This window comes from Melanostigma gelatinosum (genome assembly GCF_949748355.1).
Source record: "Melanostigma gelatinosum genome assembly, chromosome: 16".
NCBI lineage: Eukaryota > Metazoa > Chordata > Actinopteri > Perciformes > Zoarcidae > Melanostigma > Melanostigma gelatinosum.
Genome location: NC_136649.1, coordinates 11,691,739 through 11,704,081, shown reverse-complemented (window position 1 = coordinate 11,704,081; position 12,343 = coordinate 11,691,739). Strand labels below are relative to the sequence as shown.

At 39.5% G+C, this 12,343-nt stretch overlaps 1 long non-coding RNA gene and 1 gene segment (V, D, J or C); both read left to right on the top strand.

Annotated features, from left to right (window-relative positions):
* The first annotated feature begins 2,989 nt into the window (after nucleotides 1-2,989).
* Nucleotides 2,990-4,302, top strand: LOC306790319 (Ig lambda-1 chain C region-like). The segment is given in 2 exons: nucleotides 2,990-3,079; nucleotides 3,939-4,302.
* A 4,353-nt stretch (nucleotides 4,303-8,655) lies between these two features.
* On the top strand, nucleotides 8,656-12,284 carry LOC306790276. Of its 4 annotated transcripts, XR_013772695.1 has the most exons (6): nucleotides 8,656-8,877; nucleotides 9,939-9,994; nucleotides 10,074-10,290; nucleotides 10,434-10,588; nucleotides 10,722-10,815; nucleotides 10,966-12,284. It is a non-coding gene; the product is annotated as an uncharacterized lncRNA (long non-coding RNA). The 4 variants fall into 4 exon arrangements; XR_013772694.1 differs by lacking the exon at nucleotides 9,939-9,994; XR_013772696.1 differs by having other exon boundaries at nucleotides 9,939-10,290.
* The last annotated feature ends 59 nt before the right edge of the window (nucleotides 12,285-12,343 follow it).

Sequence of the window (12,343 nt, the reverse complement as noted above, 5' to 3'; positions counted from 1 at the left end):
GAAAACAGTTCAGACTTTCTGTGACATGAGAACTTAAAGCTGTGAGGAGCAGTGATGCATTCAAATCATGCAAAATACATTTAAGAAGGCAAACACACAGCTGTCCTTGTGAAACTGAAAGGGAGAGATGAGGTGGAGTAAGTGGAGGCGACATCTTTCTGTGGACTGATTAAGAACATGAAGAAACTTCTGACTCTCTGTTCCTCTTCTCTCTGCTGGTTCTGTCTTTGTAAACTGTCCCAAAGGCCTTTGCGCTCATTAGACTCAGTCTGCCCTCTGCTGGCTTTCAGGTTCACAACAACTCCAGATTGACACGACATTGATTTTGTATTTGGTCCTTAGCTCTTCTCAATATCATGTATGCCAATCTGTTAAATGACACTGACGGACTCAGAAGGTCTGATCATGTTTGAAAATAAACGGAGCAATAGAGTCCTCTGGATACTCCTATAGATCAAATATTATAAAGTTCCCTTCCAGTGGAGAAAATGAAAAATGAAAATGAGAAAATGTGCCAATTTAAGGTTTATATTTTAATTTGAGCCAAAATATCTTTCCTATGGAGGGTTTTTAATGGATTATCTTCATGGTTTAAGGTTTTTAAGGGGTAACAATCCCGTAAAGAGACTTTCCTTTTCAATCAAAGTCAGGGCTTCATCCCAAAGTTGTGTTTATGGATGAATGAATAATATGATTCTGCTTTTTGTCAAAACGATCTCTGAATAATTTAGTTCCATCAAGTGTTCCCTAAACATTAGTGTGATCTCCATCAGCAGCTGCTGAAGGTTAAAGCTCCTCTGCTGCTCTGATACATTACAGCAGTTTCATTCTTCCTCCAAAAAAAAGAACCAAACATGTGTCACTCTGAGAGCTTTTGTCCAGTTCGGACTGATTTTCTCCTCTGAGAAAATTGATGAATTGTCTTCATGAAACAGACTGATCCTCGTTCAGTTTGTTTGGCTCATTCAAGACAGGCTTTTCACAATAAGAGAAACCTTTATGAAACAGGCCTCTGAGGGTTGACAGAAGGAAAAGACAATTCAGTCCAGGAGGGATTCAAACCAACAACCTTCAGACTGTAAAATTCCTTCTCAATCAGCTGAGCTATCAGAAATATATAAGATGTACTGAGTGCACACAGAATAATTCGAATCATATATAATGTCAGCGTGAATCCGTTTCAGTGTGAAGTCTGTCAACTTTGTTTCTCTGCAAGATGATGGAGATAAAGTTTCTACAGATTCAGTCCGATATTCTTCCTCGGTCTGGTTCTTTGGGTTGATCGGTGCTGGAAATGGTTCAGTGGTTAAGGACACTGACTGGAGAGGTAGGGACATGAAACGTGGGATTGAACTCCGACTCAGGTAATCTGATGTAAGTGACTCAGGATGTGTGTATGCTTCATCATCTGCATGCTTCCACTGTCAATCGGCACATTTGAAGGGATAACAATCACTAAAAGCTGAAAAGTTCTTAGAATGTACCAAATAATATCACAGGTCACGCTGTGGTTTGGGACAGAGACACAAGAACAGTCAGTAGTTTGTCGAAACACAAAGGCTTCAGAGTCAAAAGCAAAATGGTTTTTGGCCCATAAATGAGAAACAAAAGGTGTGATTGTCTTCGAGGTAGCTGTCTGACTGAACCAAGGTCAGGCTGGTAATGCAGCAACCAAAGCTGATTGTGAAAATAATACTTTGAGGTGAGAAGCAGAGATCACAATAAGGTTTGTGCTTGGTGAGGTTACTGTCAGCTCTGTGCTCAGTGGTCTGTGTCAGAGTCTCTTCCTCTTCAGCAGCTGCAGTCGGTTCCTGCTGTTACAGCTCAGAGTCTCTGCAGTCTGACTGAGGGAGGTTTTTGTACGACGACAAATCACTGTGTGAACACAGGGCCACTGTGGTAACTCTGACAGTAATAAACTGCTGCATCTTCAGTCTGAACTCCACTGATGGTCAAAGTGAAGTCAGAGCTGCTTCCACTGCCACTAAACCGAGCTGGTGTTCCTGATTCACGTGTGCTGGCAAATCTAATGAGAAGCTTTGGTGGCTGTCCAGATTTCTGTTGGTACCAGAACATATATTGACCGTAAGAAGAGTCTGAATAAACAGCTCGGTTGGTCTTACAGGTGAGAGTGGCAGTGGATCCTGGACCAGATGTCACTACTGGAGGCTGAGTCACAGTCACCTGACCGCTGCATCCTGCAGACAAGAACAAATCATTCATTAATCAGCAGAAATAAATGAGAGAAAAGGCAGATCGTCATGTTTGAAGAGTTGCTGAGTGAATGAACCTGTGAAACAGCAGCAGGCCAGCGTCCAGATGAGGATGGTGATCAGAGTCATGGTGGTTGTGGTTCCTGCTGTGCTGACTGACAGATCTGAGTCCTGCAGAGTTGAACTCACAGGACTATAAAGCTTCTGAGTTCACTGGAGGATCAGCTGACGATGCAAAGCCTCCTCTCTATGGAAATGATTTCTCTGCTCTCAACAGACTGAAGGCAACGTGGGACACAAAACCAGGAGGACTACTGCTCAGTTTAACACAATCCATGATCTTAATGGAATAAAAGAAAATGTTTATATTAGAAGAGCAGATGAGGAGGAGAAGGATACGTTTGATTTCACTGTGGTTGGTATCATGTGTGTGTTTGTCTGCATTTCATTTACTGACAGGGTTTACTCTGGATGAGTAACACATTTAAATTATGATTCATATGAGTTTGTTGATGAGCAATATTAAAAAGAATCAAGTTCATTTCACCATAAACTGATATAAAACTGTGAATATATGACTTTGTTACACGGAGACTGTAATTGTTTCTCTGTCAGGTTTAGAAAAGTCAAGAAAAATGTAATAATTGATTTAATTTATATGATCACTTTAATCCACATCATTAGAAACACTTTTTGATTCAATAAAATATGTATTGTTCTGTATTGTTCTGTATTGTTATGAAGAGCAGAGAGTGTTTCAGTGGATAGATGTTTGTTCACAGAGCAGGAGGTTTTTGTACGGCCACTTCATGAGTTTGTATCACTGTGGTGGACTTTTGGTGGAGGAACCAAACTCATCATTGACTGTAAGTACCAGATTCATAATTTCTACAACACAAAATGTTATACTGACTTTTTCTTCAGGATGTAATAAAACACAGTTATGTTGGATAATTTATATGTTTTGGATATTTTTTGCCATCTATTAAGCTTGGCTAATGTCATATTTTAGAGATAAATATTCTTTTGGTTTCATACATGATGTTTTTTGTGACATATGATCAGAAAAATATGTATATTTTATCCAATTAAATGTGTTTCACAAAGTTTCGTAAAACATATTGTCTGTCTTTTGACATTCAGAAAAGACCATGTTATCTATGTTATTTTAATTTGTAACATTTAAACAGCCGTTAGATATATAATCTCATGTTCCTTTAAATCAAATGAGTGAGTTTATTTGTACATTCAGCGTCGCTGCAGTTTGCGTTCACAGTTCGTTGGTTTAAAGCGGTGAAAGGAAGTGAAACAGACGACAAAATCTTTAACTGTTTACAGATGCTACATTGTTTTCAACAAGAACATCATCTACGGGATGAAATGTTTCTATCAAACATAATATTAAAGATATGAACATTTAATGTAAAGCTCATTCATTTAACTTGTCCATTACATTAACATCTAAGTCATGTTGTATATTTTTCTACAGGTTTTAGTGATTGATGATCAGTGCCACAGGAGCAGATATAATTATGTTTCACCATTTAGTTTAGTTTGTTGAACCCTCATTTCTTCCCACGTCTCCTCTCCTCTGTCTGATCACAGCACACAGCGAACCCACAGTGGTGTTAACCTCTGTCATGTATCATAACTGTCTCATGTCCAGCTGTCTGTCCCACATTGGACGTTAATCTGTTCCTTGTGTGTCTCTGCTCTCCTCTCCAGCTGGCCCCATGGTCAGGCCCTCTGTCTCTCTGCTTCCCCCCTCCTCTGAGCGGCTCTCCGGGGGCTCGGCCACGCTGACCTGCCTGCTGTCTGGCTACTCTCCTCAGGGAGCCGTGGTGAGCTGGCAGGTGGACGGCACGGCGGTGACAGAGGGGGTCCTGAGCAGCTCGGAGGAGGAGAAGAGCGGACGCTACAGCAGCAGCAGCACCCTGAGCCTGAGCCGGGAGCGCTGGATGGAAGGAGAGCTGTACTCCTGCGGGGTCCTCCATCATGACCACAGCCAGACCCAGTCCCTCCGCAGGAGCCAGTGTGAGGGCTAGAGGAGCAGGCTGAAGCCCAGGACGGGAGCTCTGTGTGGGGGGAGCAGGAGGAGCACACCTGCTGCTCTGATCGATATCAGTTTGTAATTTAAAGCTTTGTGTTGCAGAGAACAACATGCTGTAAAGTGTTGGACAACAACAACTGAGAGAGTAATGTTCAGCAGCGGGATGTGAGTGTGTTTCATAACTGTCATGTTCATGATTGAGGTTGTTGCTAATAAAAGCTTTCACTGATCAATAACATGATGAAGTGTTTGGTCTTTTATCTTATGAAGAGGAGAAATAAATTAAATAGTTTATTGACTTTTTTTATACTTAAATATTTTATTACGGTTTTTTTTGTTGCAAACAAAAACAAATCCGAAACAAGTAAGAAATAATACGAGCAATTCATGCACCTGGCAAAAGGCCAGGAGGAAATACGTTTAAACAAACAGTTAAATTCAACAAAAACAAAAACAAAATACATCAAAACAACCATGCAGCATGCCAACAACATTGTCCGTCACTCGTGTCAACCATAACTTCAGGATCAGATCTCAAAATTGTGTGTTGGAAGAGTTCTATACGCAGCAATATTCATGTTAAGATCTAGATTTGCACAGGTGAAGTGGCATCCTGTTTGAAGAGAGTACCTGTCTTCTTAAAAGATAATGAGCTTCAGCAGAACAGAGTAAAAAAAAAAACCCTGTGTGAGGTTAGGGAGGGCAAGTCACCAGCCAAGTTCTTATTCTGACAAATATTTGGTCCATTTTGTCCATCTTACTATGTATGCGTCTTTCCTTAATCTCAGTAGGAAAGTCAGTCTTTCCATATCGTGAATTTCTTTCATGATTTCAATCCAATTTTCGACTGAAGGTGGGTCGGTTTGTAGCCACTTACGAGTAATTGCTTTTTTTTGCTGCTACCGTTAATATTTTCAGGAGGTATCTGTCATTTCCTGTTATTCCTTCTGGTAGATCACCCAAATAAAGTGACTTGCATGTGAATAAAATCTGCTGCCCAAGAATATGCTGCATAATTGTCCAAGCGTTTTGCCAGAATGTTTGTATCTTGGAGCGGCACCAGAAGATATGGTGGTGGTTTGCACAGCTCTCCCCACAATTTCTCCAGCATGTACGGTTCATTGAGACTAAGTATGTCTTCATTTTAGGGGTAATAATGAAACGAACAAGGTTCTTCCAGCTAAATTCACACCAATACATTGAAAAGGAAGTAGTGAACACGGTTTCACACATATTCTCCCATTGCTGACTGGATATTTGATCTTCTAGTTCTTTCTCCCATCTCTCCTTAATATATGTTGTGGTAGTTCCTCTGCCCTTTGTGATTGCCTGGTAAAGTTTTGAAATGACTGATTTGGAGCTGCCAATGTATGCCCGTACTATTAATTTTATGATTTCATTCGGTTCCATATTTACCTCATGTCTCTTAATTTCTTTTGTAAAGTACTGCCGTAACTGTAAATATCTGAAGAAATCATAATTTTCTAAATTGTATTTTTCCTTCAATATCTGGAAGCTGTGCAATGTGTTTTTCTCCATTATTGTACATAAAGCAGGAATACCTTGTTTGGTCCAGTACCTGAATCTAGAATCTATACTATTTGGTGTCAATTCTATGTCATATGCAAGCCATCTAAGTTTTCTTAACTGGGTCCACAAATTTAGTTGCTTTACAACGTCAAACCAGGTGTGCAGGGTGAATAGTTTATTGACTTTAAAATGATACTCCTCTCTGTTTGAAATGAAACACTTTGGATTCATCATGTGAATATTAATGTAATTATTTGATTATTTTAAATGAACTCGGAAGAAGATAATAATACAAGAAAGGAAATAATTCATGTTTGTATCATTATGAAATAAAAAGGATTTTGTGAATATGATCGAGGAACAGTGAATATAAGCAGAACATGAAGTGATGTCATTTAAAATAATGTTTGTCTTGAATTATTAGTGTGAATATGTAGTGAGTGCTTGGTGAGGTTACTGTCAGCTCTGTGCTCAGTGGTCTGTGTCAGAGTCTCTTCCTCTTCAGCAGCTGCAGTCGGTTCCTGCTGTTACAGCTCAGAGTCTCTGCAGTCTGACTGAGGGAGGTTTTTGTACGACCACAAATCACTGTGTGAACACGTCAGCACTGTTTATAACATGAACACTCTTACAGTAATAAACTGCTGCATCTTCAGTCTGAACTCCACTGATGGTCAAAGTGAAGTCAGAGCTGCTTCCACTGCCACTAAACCGAGCTGGTGTTGAATGTCTGATGTTCACATGTCTTATGAGGAGCTTTGGTGCCTGTCCAGATTTCTGTTGATACCAGAACATACATTCACCATCACTACACCCAGCAACAGCTGGGTTGGTCTTACAGGTGAGAGTGACAGTGGATCCTGGACCAGATGTCACTACTGGAGGCTGAGTCACAGTCACCTGACCGCTGCATCCTGCAGACAAGAACAAATCATTCATTAATCAGCAGAAATAAATGAGAGAAAAGGCAGCACGTCATGTTTGAAGAGTTGCTGAGTGAATGAACCTGTGAAACAGCAGCAGGCCAGCGTCCAGATGAGGATGGTGATCAGAGTCATGGTGGTTGTGGTTCCTGCTGTGCTGACTGACAGATCTGAGTCCTGCAGAGTTGAACTCACAGGACTATAAAGCTTCTGAGTTCACTGGAGGATCAGCTGACGATGCAAAGCCTCCTCTCTATGGAAATGATTTCTCTGCTCTCAACAGACTGAAGGCAACGTGGGACACAAAACCAGGAGGAATACTGCTCAGTTTAACACAATCCATGATCTTAATGGAATAAAAGAAAATGTTTATATTAGAAGAGCAGATGAGGATTTAAGGATACGTTTGATTTCACTGTGGTTGGTATCATGTGTGTGTTTGTCTGCATTTCATTTACTGACAGGGTTTACTCTGGATGAGTAACACATTTAAATTATGATTCATATGAGTTTGTTGATGAGCAATATTAAAAATAATCAAGTTAATTTCACCATAAACTGATATAAAACTGTGAATATATGACTTTGTTACATGGAGACTGTAATTGTTTCTCTGTCAGGTTTAGAAAAGTCAAGAAAAATGTAATAATTGATTTAATTTATATGATCATTTTAATCCATATCATCAGAAACACTTTTTAGATTCAATAAAATATGTATTGTTCTGTATTGTTATGAAGAGCAGAGAGTGTTTCAGTGGATAGATGTTTGTTCACAGAGCAGGAGGTTTTTGTACAGCCACTTCATGAGTTTGTATCACTGTGGTGGACTTTTGGTGGAGGAACCAAACTCATCATTGACTGTAAGTACCAGAGATTTCTATTTATAACAATATATATAAAATATAACTTGAAACAAATATTGGACAAGACTCAGATCAAGATCATGTTTGTAGGTTATTAATTATTTTTGTTATTTTATCAAGCTGACCTCACAAAGTGAGAAGAAACTTTACGGAAATCTAAAAGAGATTCATTCTTGCGTGTTATTAAATTTGTTATTAAATAAAGAGAGGTTAAATAACTCGTATATTTTTTATTTTTTATATAAATTTTCCTCTGTGTGCTTAAAAATCATTATGAATTTGGTGAAGTTAGACTTTTCACTCTCAAAACATGTACATAATATAAAACATATATTCGAATTTATTTTAATCAATTAGTTTGAAAATATCAAATCATTTGATGATTTAAAATGTGCTGTGGATTCCTGTTCAACACATGATTTAATCAGTAAATGCAGCTTATCTTTGTGTTCACGGTTCATTCATTTTACATGTAGTGAAAAGGAAGTGAAAGAAACAGATGAGATGGTTTTAACTGTATTCACATGAGTTTTTAAACTGTCAGTTATTCTCTGTCAAACATTATAAAACACACATGAAGATGTTTCAGCAATCGTTATCGATTAACCTTTTTAGTGACATTTACACTTGAAGCATGTGGCCGATGGTCTGATACGCAGTGATTTATGAGTGCAACAGGAACACAACTTATTCTGTTTCATTTGATCAAATATAAGAAATGAACAGGATGTTATTTTATCTTTATTACAAGCATTCATTCTCATCTTTTATCTTTTCTCCCCTCTCTCTCATCCCCCCTCTCTCTCCTCCAGTGGGCGTCGTGCAGCCCACCCTGACCGTCCTCCCCCCCTCCAGAGAGGAGCTGCAGCAGGGCACAGCCACCCTGGTGTGTCTGGCCAGCGGGGGCTTCCCCTCAGCCTGGAGTCTGGGCTGGAAGGTGGGGGGCAGCAGCAGCTCCTCAGGGGTGTCACGCAGCCTGGAGGCCCTGGGGATGGACGGCCACTACACACTCAAAAAAACGATTCAAGCCCTTCTTAAAGGTGACACATTTAAATCGTGTTTGATTAATTTAAATATATCAAGTTAAAAAATGAACACATTTATATTTAATGGGTCTAACATAAAATGCATGAATACTTTCATTTATTAGATTTATTTAGGTTGGATGGTGTGTATCAACTCAAAATAAATGTGTTTGGTTGGGGGACTACCCCTTGCGCCTGTACCAGATCACGTGCTCTCAGTGTCTTTCCCCCCTTTCCGACTGCAGCAAGATTCAAACCGACCGTCCATTCTTTGGTAAGTAACTTTATATATTTTGTTGTAGTAGTTTAGACTGTACCTCGCTGTCAATGAAGGCTTCCATTCTGTAATAATGACCACAATGTGTGGAACAGACGTGATAACTTAGCCACACGACTGTTCCGTTTTTAATAAGATCGAAGGCAACACAGGCTAGCTAGCAAGCTAGGTAGCCAACGTGGTTTGCATTATAGAGCAGACCAGAGATCAGGGTACTGTCATTAATACGGCTTGGACGCAGCGCCGAAGGCTTCCTTATGAACTGTGTGCACTAAAAAACAGTAGGAGAGCAGTTAAACGAGCAGACTACGGTCTCCCCCTCTCCAGCGCCATAATGTCGGCAGGCAGAGCAGGCCGCAGAAGGCCACTCTCTCTAGTAGTGGGCGTTCAGTTGTAGTGGGTTTAGCCACGTTTTCGTCACTGAAAAATGTTTAATATGAATAAATCATGAGCTCATAAAACCGCTGAATTCCTCTCACTCGCGCGGGCACCTGATGCATGAACACACGGAAGTCAGCGGCGTTTTAGCGCAGCAGCCATAGAAATAGAACGAGCGTAGAACGGACATTCCCATTCAAACCGATGTAACTGGATCAGAGCAGCGGCAGTTTGTACGTGTACCGTCGTCATTGTGAAGAACTGATCGATGTAGCGGGCTAACGTTTCTGTTATACTACGGTCAATGCGCAGTGTTGAGCACTATTTTCTTTTGAACGAGTAAAACGACCAAGACAAACATCGATGTCCGTTCTACTCATTGTATTTCTATGACCTTACACTGTGTGAACGCAGGCAGGAGTGCGAATGAGTTTTCAAGGCAAACAGTTTGATATTTTATTAAAATGACTGTCTTAATCTTATTTAACACGCTTGCATGATTTGATTGCTGTTGTATGTAGCTTTAGTGTTGCTGTAAAAGGTGAATTGCTAGTCTATTCTAAATGGTAACATTATATATGTGAGTGCTCTAAAGCACTTTTGACTTGACTTTGTTTTATGTGAACTTTGGATTATTCCAGCCTTTCCCTCCACTAATATATTTATCTCATCTTTTGCAGTTTGATCAGCATTACCAAGCTTCTTGAGGCAACCTCCTAATGATAGCACGTAATAGGTTATATGCTCGATGCAAGCTGATCTCTCATTGTTATTTGTTCAGTTTGATATGTACTAATTATCTTTATTCTCTTTAGGACTCTGCATGTGGCAGTGTAAAGAATGCAGTTTGGAACTAGCTAGCAGGTATTTCTTGTTGCATGGGCATTGTAGGGGCAGTTATCGCTATACATGTCCATACATTGCCCATGTACATTTAATACATGGAGTAAGCTTCTAAATCACACATGCTGAACTGCACATTCAACCAGAGATTGTGGAGCAGAGGCCCCTTCCCTGTTCCAGCAAAGTTAAGTAAGTAAATGTGTGTTTCTATGTGTTTACCATTTTGATGATTAATGGCTTCACAATCGCAATTTGAATCTAATAATCCCACATAATGTGATAGTAATTATAATAAACAAGTAACAAACAGCTGTATTTTGTTTGTTATTCAGGTCAATGCAGAGTTCCTGCTGATCACCACCAAACAATTTCAATCAAAGTTCATGTCACAGCTGGACCTCTTCTCAGACTCCCTGATACAGGGCTGAAAGAGCAAAGGAGGTGTGAAGGACAAAAGGTCAAGGATGTCCTGACCATCAATGATTTGGTTAGTACATATGTATACAATATTAGTTTCACTGTATTGGGGTGGTTATTGTAATATTTTCTTGTCCATATCTGCTTTTTTAAAAACATTTGATGAATAGTAAATGGCCTGCTTTTATTCTGCTTTTATCCAGAACCTTCAGTGTGATGACATCAACACCAAAAGGGAAGGGCATCTGAGAAGCCTGTCATCTACCTCAATGAAGATCCAGACTCTTTATCAATCTGGTAAGTTTATCGCAATATGTTTCCCATGTAGCGTCAAAGTGTTACCCACATATATATATATATATATATATATATATATATATATACACACATGTTTGTGGATTAATCACAAGTTTAAACACAAGTTTTCTGTGTTTGTGTTGTTGTCAGGCTTCCGCCGCTGAGGATGCAGTGAGGGACATCGCATTCACTGTCATAAGGATTTACATGATCCAAAGAGATTGGGAGCCAGAGGACGTGGGACTTGATCAACTGCATTAAAGTCCTGAACAACGTAGACAGTGTCATCATGGCGTTCATCATGATTTGGGCTAATTTGTGCCCTTAATCTAAGCTTTCCAGACAACTTCAAGTACATCTTTGAGCTTCTCCAGAAGGTCATAATGAATTTGGATGGGCACAAGCTGAATTCTAAGATACAGGAGCTGAAAATCAAGATGTTTGCACAAGAGGTGAACACCAAGTGACAAAGCCAAAGAACCTTGTCAGATCTTTTGGATGTTTTCTACTTTCATCTTCCGCCCAGTCAACGACAATCCATGACCTCATGGATGTTTTCCTGGTTCTGACATTTTGAAAAAATTGACTAAGCTGCACAGAGGCAAGCCAGAGACTGTAAATTACGGAACTTTTACATGTCACTGCAAGCTTGGTTAAGTGTTTACCCGCAGAAAGTTTTGCCCAATTCACCTCCACATCCCAACTCGAGTGTGATTACGCTTGAACGTCAACTTGCACGTCCATTTTCCTCGTTGTCTGATTGAATGACTCTCTACTCGAGTTGAAATGGACCCTAACACAGTTCAATACGCTGTAACTTCCATTGACTATGAGTATCCTTGTTATTTATAATCTATAAGTTTTAGTTTGTGGATGTTTTGTGATTTTACTGTTGTAGCCCAAAAGTGGTCCAAGTTGCCTGTTTCTGCACATGATAACACATCATCGGCTATTCTTCAGTGTAAAGGAGTCCTTTTGTACTACCATCTGTACTGGTAGGAAAGAAAACAGCTGTATTGCTCTTGACAAACCAAAGTAGTGGGAATTTAGCACTTGCAATAGTGGTTGTACATATCGATTGCAGGAAGTTTTGTGCTTTTTGGAAATGATAGTTTATGGTGAGTGACTACACTGCAGTGCAATGATATTCCCTGTTTGGAGAGCAGTGCATAGCCTCCACCCTCATGGCGTCTTTGTTTGTGGTGCCAAGGGATTTGGGATAGCTTGGTATTTATTTGTCACCAGTTGTGGAGCTGTTACAAGACTACTGTTTTAATATTTAAAAACGATGAAAGATGCACTGTATAGATCCTTTTGGAATTTTTTTGCTATCCTTTTCTGATCAGTGTTTTTGTAAAAAAAACAAATTATATTTAAAAAATGAAATGCAGGCTCTAGAATCATGGATGGTCAGATTTGTACCATATTTAATGTATTTAAGCATTTTCAATAAAAAACACTTGAACTAGGTTTTGTCTCGTGTCTTAATTGGGGGTCAAATAAAAAAAAGTTTTTTACCTGATTAATT